Source organism: Stegodyphus dumicola, chromosome 5 (genome assembly GCF_044657685.1).
Source record: "Stegodyphus dumicola isolate Sdum_Otavi_A_Nest chromosome 5, ASM4465768v1".
Lineage (NCBI taxonomy): Eukaryota > Metazoa > Arthropoda > Arachnida > Araneae > Eresidae > Stegodyphus > Stegodyphus dumicola.
The window spans coordinates 4,426,642-4,440,564 of NC_140772.1; positions in this window are offsets into that span (position 1 = coordinate 4,426,642).

Below are 13,923 nucleotides of genomic sequence, written 5' to 3' on the forward strand. Positions count from 1 at the left end.
TGTTAGAGGCAATAGTCTTTTGCTGTTCTGAAATGTAGTTCCAACTGCTCCATTGAGGACACCAGAGAGGCTTTTCCGTTGAAGGTATTAGCCTAATTGTATCCACAACCTTTTAGTTCGGGCGCCAGTGTTAGAGTCAATAGGTTTTTACTGTTTTGATATAAGAAATGTATTTCCAACTGCTCCACAGAGGACATCACAAACATTTCGAAGAAGCTACCCAATTATTATACAAACCCTTTTAGTTCGGGCGCCCGTGTTAGAGTCAATAGGTTTTTTACTGTTTTGATATATGAAATGTATTTCCAACTGCTCCACAGAGGACATCACAAACCTTTCGAAGAATCTACCCAATTATTATACAAACCCTTTTAGTTCGGGCGCCAGTGTTAAAGGCAATAGTCTTTCGCTGTTCTGAAATGTAGTTCCAACTGCTCCAGGGAGGACACCACAGAAGCTTTTCCGTTGAAGGTATTAGCCTAATTGTATCCACAACCTTTTAGTTCGGGCGCCAGTGTTAGAGTCAATAGGTTTTTACTGTTTTGGTATATGAAATGTATTTCCAACTGCTCCACAGAGGACATCACAAACCTTTCGAAGAAGATACCCAATTATTATACAAACCCTTCTTGTTCGGGCGCCAGTGTTAGATTCAATAGGTTTTTACTGTTTTGATATATGAAATGTATTTCCAACTGTTCCACAGAGGACATCACAAACCTTTCGAAGAAGCTACCCAATTATTATACAAACCCTTTTAGTTCGGGCGCCAGTGTTAGAGTCAATAGGTTTTTTACTGTTTTGATATATGAAATGTATTTCCAACTGCTCCACAGAGGACATCACAAACCTTTCGAAGAAGCTACCCATTTATTATACAAACCCTTTTAGTTCGGGCGCCAGTGTTAGAGTCAATAGGTTTTTTACGGTTTTGATATATGAAATGTATTTCCAACTGCTCCACAGAGGACATCACAAACCTTTCGAAGAAGCTACCCAATTATTATACAAACCCTTTTAGTTCGGGCGCCAGTGTTAGAGTCAATAGGTTTTTTACTGTTTTGATATATGAAATGTATTTCCAACTGCTCCACAGAGGACATCACAAACCTTTCGAAGAATCTACCCAATTATTATACAAACCCTTTTAGTTCGGGCGCCAGTGTTAGAGGCAATAGGTTTTTGCTGTTCTGAAATGTAGTTCCAACTGCTCCAGGGAGGACACCACAGAGGCTTTTTCGTTGAAGGTATTAGCCCAATTGTATCCACAACCTTTTAGTTCGGGCGCCAGTGTTAGAGTCAATATGTTTTTACTGTTTTGATATATGAAATGTATTTCCAACTGCTCTACAGAGGACATCACAAACCTTTCGAAGAAGCTACCCAATTATTGTACAAACCCTTTTAGTTCGGGCGCCAGTGTTACAGGCAATAGGTTTTTGCTGTTCTGAAATGTAGTTCCAACTGCTCCAGGGAGGACACCACAGAGGCTTTTCCGTTGAAGGTATTAGCCCAATTGTATCCACAACCTTTTAGTTCGGGCGCCAGTGTTAGAGTCAATAGGTTTTTACTGTTTTGATATATGAAATGTATTTCCAACTGCTCCACAGAGGACATCACAAACCTTTTGAAGAATCTACACAATTATTATACAAATCCTTTTAATTCGGGCGCCAGTGTTAGAGGCAATAGGTTTTTGCTGTTCTGAAATGTAGTTCCAACTGCTCCAGGGAGGACACCAGAGAGGCTTTTCCGTTGAAGGTATTAGCCTAATTGTATCCACAGCCTTTTAGTTCGGGCGCCAGTGTTAGAGTCAATAGGTTTTTACTGTTTTGATATATGAAATGTATTTCCAACTGCTCCACAGAGGACATCACAAACCTTTCGAAGATGCTACCCAATTATTATACAAATCCTTTTAGTTCGGGCGCCAGTGTTAGAGTCAATAGGTTTTTACTGTTTTGATATATGAAATGTATTTCCAACTGCTCCACAGAGGACATCACAAACCTTTTGAAGAATCTACACAATTATTATACAAACCCTTTTAGTTCGGGCGCCAGTGTTAGAGGCAATAGGTTTTTGCTGTTCTGAAATGTAGTTCCAACTGCTCCAGGGAGGACACCACAGAGGCTTTTCCGTTGAAGGTATTAGCCCAATTGTATCCACAACCTTTTAGTTCGGGCGCCAGTGTTAGAGTCAATATGTTTTTACTGTTTTGATATATGAAATGTATTTCCAACTGCTCCACAGAGGACATCACAAACCTTTCGAAGATGCTACCCAATTATTATACAAATCCTATTAGTTCGGGCGCCAGTGTTAGAGTCAATAGGTTTTTACTGTTTTGATATATGAAATGTATTTCCAACTGCTCCACAGAGGACATCACAAACCTTTCGAAGAAGCTATCCAATTATTATACAAACCCTTTTAGTTCGGGCGCCAGTGTTATAGTCAATAGGATTTTTACTGTTTTGATATATGAAATGTATTTCCAACTGCTCCATAGAGGACATCACAAACCTTTCGAAGAAGCTACCCAATTATTATACAAATCCTTTTAGTTCGGGCGCCTGTTTTAGAGGGAATAGGTTTTTGCTGTTCTGAAATGTAGTTCCAACTGCTCCAGGGAGGGCACCACAGAGGCTTTTCCGTTGAAGGAATTAGCCCAATTATATCCACAACCTTTTAGTTCGGGCGCCAGTGTTAGAGTCAATAGGTTTTTACTGTTTTGATATATGAAATGTATTTCCAACTGCTCCACAGAGAACATCACAAACCTTTCGAAGAAGCTACCCAATTATTATACAAACCCTTTTAGTTCGGGCGCCAGTTTTAGAGGCAATAGGTTTTTGCTGTTCTCAAATGTAGTTCCAACTGCTCCAGGGAGGACACCACAGAGGCTTTTTCGTTGAAGGTATTAGCCCAATTGTATCCACAACCTTTTAGTTCGGGCGCCAGTGTTAGATTCAATAGGTTTTTACTGTTTTGATATATGAAATGTATTTCCAACTGCTCCACAGAGGACATCACAAACCTTTCGAAGATGCTACCCAATTATTATACAAACCCTTTTAGTTCGGGCGCCAGTTTTAGAGGCAATAGGTTTTTGCTGTTCTCAAATGTAGTTCCAACTGCTCCAGGGAGGACACCACAGAGGCTTTTTCGTTGAAGGTATTAGCCCAATTGTATCCACAACCTTTTAGTTCGGGCGCCAGTGTTAGAGTCAATAGGTTTTTACTGTTTTGATATATGAAATGTATTTCCAACTGCTCTACAGAGGACATCACAAACCTTTCGAAGAAGCTACCCAATTATTGTACAAACCCTTTTAGTTCGGGCGCCAGTGTTACAGGCAATAGGTTTTTGCTGTTCTGAAATGTAGTTCCAACTGCTCCAGGGAGGACACCACAGAGGCTTTTCCGTTGAAGGTATTAGCCCAATTGTATCCACAACCTTTTAGTTCGGGCGCCAGTGTTAGAGTCAATAGGTTTTTACTGTTTTGATATATGAAATGTATTTCCAACTGCTCCACAGAGGACATCACAAACCTTTCGAAGAATCTACCCAATTATTATACAAACCCTTTTAGTTCGGGCGCCAGTTTTAGAGTCAATATGTTTTTTACTGTTTTGATATATGAAATGTATTTTCAACTGCTCCACAGAAGACATCACAAATCTTTTGAAGAATCTACCCAATTATTATACAAACCCTTTTAGTTCGGGCGCCAGTGTTAGAGGCAATAGGTTTTTGCTGTTCTGAAATGTAGTTCCAACTGCTCCAGGGAGGACACCACAGAGGCTTTTCCGTTGAAGGTATTAGCCCAATTGTATCCACAACCTTTTAGTTCGGGCGCCAGTGTTAGAGTCAATAGGTTTTTACTGTTTTGATATATGAAATGTATTTCCAACTGCTCCACAGAGGACATCACAAACCTTTCGAAGAATCTACCCAATTATTATACAAACCCTTTTAGTTCGGGCGCCAGTTTTAGAGTCAATATGTTTTTTACTGTTTTGATATATGAAATGTATTTTCAACTGCTCCACAGAAGACATCACAAATCTTTTGAAGAATCTACCCAATTATTATACAAACCCTTTTAGTTCGGGCGCCAGTGTTAGAGGCAATAGGTTTTTGCTGTTCTGAAATGTAGTTCCAACTGCTCCAGGGAGGGCACCACAGCGGCTTTTCCGTTGAAGGAATTAGCCCAATTGTATCCACAACCTTTTAGTTCGGGCGCCAGTGTTAGAGTCAATAGGTTTTTACTGTTTTGATATATGAAATGTATTTCCAACTGCTCCACAGAGGACATCACAAACCTTTCGAAGAAGCTACCCAATTATTATACAAAGCTTTTAGTTCGGGCGCCAGTGTTAGAGGCAATAGATTTTTGCTGTTCTGAAATGTAGTTCCAACTGCTCCAGGGAGGACACCAGAGAGGATTTTCCGTTGAATGTATTAGCCTAATTGTATCCACAACCTTTTAGTTCGGGCGCCAGTGTTATGGTCAATAGGTTTTTACTGTTTTGATATATGAAATGTATTTCCAACTGCTCCACAGAGGACATCACAAACCTTTCGAAGAAGCTACCCAATTATTATACAAATCCTTTTAGTTCGGGCGCCAGTGTTAGAGTCAATAGGTTTTTTACTGTTTTGATATATGAAATATATTTCCAACTGCTCCACAGAGGACATCACAAACCTTTCGAAGAAGCTACCCAATTATTATACAAACCCTTTTAGTTCGGGCGCCAGTGTTAGAGTCAATAGGTTTTTTACTGTTTTGATATATGAAATGTATTTCCAACTGCTCCACAGGGGACATCACAAACCTTTCGAAGGATCTACCCAATTAATATACAAACCCTTTTAGTTCGGGCGCCAGTGTTAGAGGCAATAGTCTTTTGCTGTTCTGAAATGTAGTTCCAACTGCTCCAGGGAGGACAAGACAGAAGCTTTTCCGTTGAAGGTATTAGCCCAATTGTATCCACAAACCTTTTAGTTCGGGTGCCAGTGTTAGAGTCAATAGGTTTTTACTGTTTTGATATATGAAATGTATTTCCAACTGCTCCACAGAGGACATCACAAACCTTTCGAAGAAGATACTCAATTATTATACAAACCCTTCTTGTTCGGGCGCCAGTGTTAGATTCAATAGGTTTTTACTGTTTTGATATATGAAATGTATTTCCAACTGCTCCACAGAGGACATCACAAACCTTTCGAAGAAGATACCCAATTATTATACAAACCCTTTTAGTTCGGGCGACACTGTTAGATTCAATAGGTTTTTACTGTTTTGATATATGAAATGTATTTCCAACTGCTCCACAGAGTACATCACAAACCTTTCGAAGAAGCTACCCAATTATTATACAAACCTTTTAGTTCGGGCGCCAGTGTTAGAGTCAATAGGTTTTTTACTGTTTTGATATATGAAATGTATTTCCAACTGCTCCACAGAGGACATCACAAACCTTTCGAAGAATCTACCCAATTATTATACAAACCCTTTTAGTTCGGCCCCAGTGTTAGAGTCAATAGGTTTTTTACTGTTTTGATATATGAAATATATTTCCAACTGCTCCACAGAGGACATCACAAACCTTTCGAAGAAGCTACCCAATTATTATACAAACCCTTTTAGTTCGGGCGCCAGTGTTAGAGTCAATAGGTTTTTTACTGTTTTGATATATGAAATGTATTTCCAACTGCTCCACAGAGGACATCACAAACCTTTCGAAGAAGCTACCCAATTATTATACAAACCCTTTTAGTTCGGGCGCCAGTGTTAGAGTCAATAGGTTTTTTACTGTTTTGATATATGAAATATATTTCCAACTGCTCCACAGAGGACATCACAAACCTTTCGAAGAAGCTACCCAATTATTATACAAACCCTTTTAGTTCGGGCGCCAGTGTTAGAGTCAATAGGTTTCTTACTGTTTGGTATATGAAATGTATTTCCAACTGCTATACAGGGGACATCACAAACCTTTCGAAGGATCTACCCAATTATTATACAAACCCTTTTAGTTCGGGCGCCAGTGTTAGAGGCAATAGTCTTTTGCTGTTCTGATATGTAGTTCCAACTGCTCCAGGGAGGACACCACAGAAGCTTTTCCGTTGAAGGTATTAGCCCAATTGTATCCACAAACCTTTTAGTTCGGGTGCCAGTGTTAGAGTCAATAGGTTTTTACTGTTTTGATATATGAAATGTATTTCCAACTGCTCCACAGAGGACATCACAAACCTTTCGAAGAAGATACCCAATTATTATACAAACCCTTCTTGTTCGGGCGCCAGTGTTAGATTCAATAGGTTTTTACTGTTTTGATATATGAAATGTATTTCCAACTGCTCCACAGAGGACATCACAAACCTTTCGAAGAAGATACCCAATTATTATACAAACCCTTTTAGTTCGGGCGACACTGTTAGATTCAATAGGTTTTTACTGTTTTGATATATGAAATGTATTTCCAACTGTTCCACAGAGGACATCACAAACCTTTCGAAGAAGCTACCCAATTATTATACAAAACCTTTTAGTTCGGCCGCCAGTGTTAGAGTCAATAGGTTTTTTACTGTTTTGATATATGAAATGCATTTCCAACTGCTCCACAGAGGACATCACAAACATTTCGAAGAATCTACCCAATTATTATACAAACCCTTTTAGTTCGGGCGCCAGTGTTAGAGGCAATAGTCTTTTGCTGTTCTGAAATGTAGTTCCAACTGCTCCATTGAGGACACCAGAGAGGCTTTTCCGTTGAAGGTATTAGCCTAATTGTATCCACAACCTTTTAGTTCGGGCGCCAGTGTTAGAGTCAATAGGTTTTTACTGTTTTGATATAAGAAATGTATTTCCAACTGCTCCACAGAGGACATCACAAACCTTTCGAAGAAGCTACCCAATTATTATACAAACCCTTTTAGTTCGGGCGCCCGTGTTAGAGTCAATAGGTTTTTTACTGTTTTGATATATGAAATGTATTTCCAACTGCTCCACAGAGGACATCACAAACCTTTCGAAGAATCTACCCAATTATTATACAAACCCTTTTAGTTCGGGCGCCAGTGTTAAAGGCAATAGTCTTTTGCTGTTCTGAAATGTAGTTCCAACTGCTCCAGGGAGGACACCACAGAAGCTTTTCCGTTGAAGGTATTAGCCTAATTGTATCCACAACCTTTTAGTTCGGGCGCCAGTGTTAGAGTCAATAGGTTTTTACTGTTTTGGTATATGAAATGTATTTCCAACTGCTCCACAGAGGACATCACAAACCTTTCGAAGAAGATACCCAATTATTATACAAACCCTTCTTGTTCGGGCGCCAGTTTTAGATTCAATAGGTTTTTACTGTTTTGATATATGAAATGTATTTCCAACTGTTCCACAGAGGACATCACAAACCTTTCGAAGAAGCTACCCAATTATTATACAAACCCTTTTAGTTCGGGCGCCAGTGTTAGAGTCAATAGGTTTTTTACTGTTTTGATATATGAAATGTATTTCCAACTGCTCCACAGAGGACATCACAAACCTTTCGAAGAATCTACCCAATTATTATACAAACCCTTTTAGTTCGGGCGCCAGTGTTAGAGGCAATAGTCTTTTGCTGTTCTGAAATGTAGTTCCAACTGCTCCATTCAGGACACCAGAGAGGCTTTTCCGTTGAAGGTATTAGCCTAATTGTATCCACAACCTTTTAGTTCGGGCGCCAGTGTTAGAGTCAATAGGTTTTTACTGTTTTGATATAAGAAATGTATTTCCAACTGCTCCACAGAGGACATCACAAACCTTTCGAAGAAGCTACCCAATTATTATACAAACCCTTTTAGTTCGGGCGCCCGTGTTAGAGTCAATAGGTTTTTTACTGTTTTGATATATGAAATGTATTTCCAACTGCTCCACAGAGGACATCACAAACCTTTCGAAGAATCTACCCAATTATTATACAAACCCTTTTCGTTCGGGCGCCAGTTTTAAAGGCAATAGTCTTTTGCTGTTCTGAAATGTAGTTCCAACTGCTCCAGGGAGGACACCACAGAAGCTTTTCCGTTGAAGGTATTAGCCTAATTGTATCCACAACCTTTTAGTTCGGGCGCCAGTGTTAGAGTCAATAGGTTTTTACTGTTTTGGTATATGAAATGTATTTCCAACTGCTCCACAGAGGACATCACAAACCTTTCGAAGAAGATACCCAATTATTATACAAACCCTTCTTGTTCGGGCGCCAGTTTTAGATTCAATAGGTTTTTACTGTTTTGATATATGAAATGTATTTCCAACTGTTCCACAGAGGACATCACAAACCTTTCGAAGAAGCTACCCAATTATTATACAAACCCTTTTAGTTCGGGCGCCAGTGTTAGAGTCAATAGGTTTTTTACTGTTTTGATATATGAAATGTATTTCCAACTGCTCCACAGAGGACATCACAAACCTTTCGAAGAAGCTACCCATTTATTATACAAACCCTTTTAGTTCGGGCGCCAGTGTTAGAGTCAATAGGTTTTTTACTGTTTTGATATATGAAATGTATTTCCAACTGCTCCACAGAGGACATCACAAACCTTTCGAAGAAGCTACCCAATTATTATACAAACCCTTTTAGTTCGGGCGCCAGTGTTAGAGTCAATAGGTTTTTTACTGTTTTGATATATGAAATGTATTTCCAACTGCTCCACAGAGGACATCACAAACCTTTCGAAGAATCTACCCAATTATTATACAAACCCTTTTAGTTCGGGCGCCAGTGTTAGAGGCAATAGGTTTTTGCTGTTCTGAAATGTAGTTCCAACTGCTCCAGGGAGGACACCACAGAGGCTTTTTCGTTGAAGGTATTAGCCCAATTGTATCCACAACCTTTTAGTTCGGGCGCCAGTGTTAGAGTCAATATGTTTTTACTGTTTTGATATATGAAATGTATTTCCAACTGCTCTACAGAGGACATCACAAACCTTTCGAAGAACCTACCCAATTATTGTACAAACCCTTTTAGTTCGGGCGCCAGTGTTACAGGCAATAGGTTTTTGCTGTTCTGAAATGTAGTTCCAACTGCTCCAGGGAGGACACCACAGAGGCTTTTCCGTTGAAGGTATTAGCCCAATTGTATCCACAACCTTTTAGTTCGGGCGCCAGTGTTAGAGTCAATAGGTTTTTACTGTTTTGATATATGAAATGTATTTCCAACTGCTCCACAGAGGACATCACAAACCTTTTGAAGAATCTACACAATTATTATACAAACCCTTTTAATTTGGGCGCCAGTGTTAGAGGCAATAGGTTTTTGCTGTTCTGAAATGTAGTTCCAACTGCTCCAGGGAGGACACCAGAGAGGCTTTTCCGTTGAAGGTATTAGCCTAATTGTATCCACAGCCTTTTAGTTCGGGCGCCAGTGTTAGAGTCAATAGGTTTTTACTGTTTTGATATATGAAATGTATTTCCAACTGCTCCACAGAGGACATCACAAACCTTTCGAAGATGCTACCCAATTATTATACAAATCCTTTTAGTTCGGGTGCCAGTGTTAGAGTCAATAGGTTTTTACTGTTTTGATATATGAAATGTATTTCCAACTGCTCCACAGAGGACATCACAAACCTTTCGAAGAAGCTATCCAATTATTATACAAACCCTTTTAGTTCGGGCGCCAGTGTTATAGTCAATAGGATTTTTACTGTTTTGATATATGAAATGTATTTCCAACTGCTCCATAGAGGACATCACAAACCTTTCGAAGAAGCTACCCAATTATTATACAAATCCTTTTAGTTCGGGCGCCAGTGTTAGAGTCAATAGGTTTTTTACTGTTTTGATATATGAAATGTATTTCCAACTGCTCCACAGAGGACATCACAAATCTTTCGAAGAAGCTACCCAATTATTATACAAACCCTTTTAATTCGGGCGCCAGTGTTAGAGCTAGTAGGTTTTTGCTGTTCTGAAATGTAGTTCCAACTGCTCCAGTGAGGACACCACAGAGGCTTTTCCGTTGAAGGTATTAGCCCAATTGTACACACAACCTTTTAGTTCGGGCGCCAGTGTTAGAGTCAAAAGGTTTTTACTGTTTTGATATATGAAATGTATTTCCAACTACTCTACAGAGGACATCACAAACCTTTCGAAGAAGCTACCCAATTATTATACAAACCCTTTTAGTTCGGGCGCCAGTGTTAGAGTCAATAGGTTTTTACTGTTTTGATATATGAAATGTATTTCCAACTGCTCCACAGAGGACATCACAAACCTTTCGAAGAAGCTACCCAATTATTATACAAACCCTTTTAGTTCGGGCGCCAGTGTTATAGTCAATAGGATTTTTACTGTTTTGATATATGAAATGTATTTCCAACTGCTCCACAGAGGACATCACAAACCTTTCGAAGAAGATACCCAATTATTATACAAACCCTTTTAGTTCGGGCGCCAGTGTTAGAGTCAATAGGTTTTTTACTGTTTTGATATATGAAATGTATTTCCAACTGCTCCACAGAGGACATCACAAACCTTTCGAAGAAGCTACCCATTTATTATACAAACCCTTTTAGTTCGGGCGCCAGTGTTAGAGTCAATAGGTTTTTTACTGTTTTGATATATGAAATGTATTTCCAACTGCTCCACAGAGGACATCACAAACCTTTCGAAGAAGCTACCCAATTATTATACAAACCCTTTTAGTTCGGGCGCCAGTGTTAGAGTCAATAGGTTTTTTACTGTTTTGATATATGAAATGTATTTCCAACTGCTCCACAGAGGACATCACAAACCTTTCGAAGAATCTACCCAATTATTATACAAACCCTTTTAGTTCGGGCGCCAGTGTTAGAGGCAATAGGTTTTTGCTGTTCTGAAATGTAGTTCCAACTGCTCCAGGGAGGACACCACAGAGGCTTTTTCGTTGAAGGTATTAGCCCAATTGTATCCACAACCTTTTAGTTCGGGCGCCAGTGTTAGAGTCAATATGTTTTTACTGTTTTGATATATGAAATGTATTTCCAACTGCTCTACAGAGGACATCACAAACCTTTCGAAGAACCTACCCAATTATTGTACAAACCCTTTTAGTTCGGGCGCCAGTGTTACAGGCAATAGGTTTTTGCTGTTCTGAAATGTAGTTCCAACTGCTCCAGGGAGGACACCACAGAGGCTTTTCCGTTGAAGGTATTAGCCCAATTGTATCCACAACCTTTTAGTTCGGGCGCCAGTGTTAGAGTCAATAGGTTTTTACTGTTTTGATATATGAAATGTATTTCCAACTGCTCCACAGAGGACATCACAAACCTTTTGAAGAATCTACACAATTATTATACAAACCCTTTTAATTTGGGCGCCAGTGTTAGAGGCAATAGGTTTTTGCTGTTCTGAAATGTAGTTCCAACTGCTCCAGGGAGGACACCAGAGAGGCTTTTCCGTTGAAGGTATTAGCCTAATTGTATCCACAGCCTTTTAGTTCGGGCGCCAGTGTTAGAGTCAATAGGTTTTTACTGTTTTGATATATGAAATGTATTTCCAACTGCTCCACAGAGGACATCACAAACCTTTCGAAGATGCTACCCAATTATTATACAAATCCTTTTAGTTCGGGTGCCAGTGTTAGAGTCAATAGGTTTTTACTGTTTTGATATATGAAATGTATTTCCAACTGCTCCACAGAGGACATCACAAACCTTTCGAAGAAGCTATCCAATTATTATACAAACCCTTTTAGTTCGGGCGCCAGTGTTATAGTCAATAGGATTTTTACTGTTTTGATATATGAAATGTATTTCCAACTGCTCCATAGAGGACATCACAAACCTTTCGAAGAAGCTACCCAATTATTATACAAATCCTTTTAGTTCGGGCGCCAGTGTTAGAGTCAATAGGTTTTTTACTGTTTTGATATATGAAATGTATTTCCAACTGCTCCACAGAGGACATCACAAATCTTTCGAAGAAGCTACCCAATTATTATACAAACCCTTTTAATTCGGGCGCCAGTGTTAGAGCTAGTAGGTTTTTGCTGTTCTGAAATGTAGTTCCAACTGCTCCAGTGAGGACACCACAGAGGCTTTTCCGTTGAAGGTATTAGCCCAATTGTACACACAACCTTTTAGTTCGGGCGCCAGTGTTAGAGTCAAAAGGTTTTTACTGTTTTGATATATGAAATGTATTTCCAACTACTCTACAGAGGACATCACAAACCTTTCGAAGAAGCTACCCAATTATTATACAAACCCTTTTAGTTCGGGCGCCAGTGTTAGAGTCAATAGGTTTTTACTGTTTTGATATATGAAATGTATTTCCAACTGCTCCACAGAGGACATCACAAACCTTTCGAAGAAGCTACCCAATTATTATACAAACCCTTTTAGTTCGGGCGCCAGTGTTATAGTCAATAGGATTTTTACTGTTTTGATATATGAAATGTATTTCCAACTGCTCCACAGAGGACATCACAAACCTTTCGAAGAAGATACCCAATTATTATACAAACCCTTTTAGTTCGGGCGACACTGTTAGATTCAATAGGTTTTTACTGTTTTGATATATGAAATGTATTTCCAACTGCTCCACAGAGGACATCACAAACCTTTCGAAGAAGCTACCCAATTATTATACAAACCCTTTTAGTTCGGGCGCCAGTGTTAGAGTCAATAGGTTTTTTACTGTTTTGATATATGAAATGCATTTCCAACTGCTCCACAGAGGACATCACAAACCTTTCGAAGAATCTACCCAATTATTATACAAACCCTTTTAGTTCGGGCGCCAGTGTTAGAGGCAATAGTCTTTTGCTGTTCTGAAATGTAGTTCCAACTGCTCCATTGAGGACACCAGAGAGGCTTTTCCGTTGAAGGTATTAGCCTAATTGTATCCACAACCTTTTAGTTCGGGCGCCAGTGTTAGAGTCAATAGGTTTTTACTGTTTTGATATAAGAAATGTATTTCCAACTGCTCCACAGAGGACATCACAAACCTTTCGAAGAAGCTACCCAATTATTATACAAACCCTTTTAGTTCGGGCGCCCGTGTTAGAGTCAATAGGTTTTTTACTGTTTTGATATATGAAATGTATTTCCAACTGCTCCACAGAGGACATCACAAACCTTTCGAAGAATCTACCCAATTATTATACAAACCCTTTTAGTTCGGGCGCCAGTGTTAAAGGCAATAGTCTTTTGCTGTTCTGAAATGTAGTTCCAACTGCTCCAGGGAGGACACCACAGAAGCTTTTCCGTTGAAGGTATTAGCCTAATTGTATCCACAACCTTTTAGTTCGGGCGCCAGTGTTAGAGTCAATAGGTTTTTACTGTTTTGGTATATGAAATGTATTTCCAACTGCTCCACAGAGGACATCACAAACCTTTCGAAGAAGATACCCAATTATTATACAAACCCTTCTTGTTCGGGCGCCAGTGTTAGATTCAATAGGTTTTTACTGTTTTGATATATGAAATGTATTTCCAACTGTTCCACAGAGGACATCACAAACCTTTCGAAGAAGCTACCCAATTATTATACAAACCCTTTTAGTTCGGGCGCCAGTGTTAGAGTCAATAGGTTTTTTACTGTTTTGATATATGAAATGTATTTCCAACTGCTCCACAGAGGACATCACAAACCTTTCGAAGAATCTACCCAATTATTATACAAACCCTTTTAGTTCGGGCGCCAGTGTTAGAGGCAATAGGTTTTTGCTGTTCTGAAATGTAGTTCCAACTGGTCCAGGGAGGACACCACAGAGGCTTTTTCGTTGAAGGTATTAGCCCAATTGTATCCACAACCTTTTAGTTCGGGCGCCAGTGTTAGAGTCAATATGTTTTTACTGTTTTGATATATGAAATGTATTTCCAACTGCTCTACAGAGGACATCACAAACCTTTCGAAGAAGCTACCCAATTATTGTACAAACCCTTTTAGTT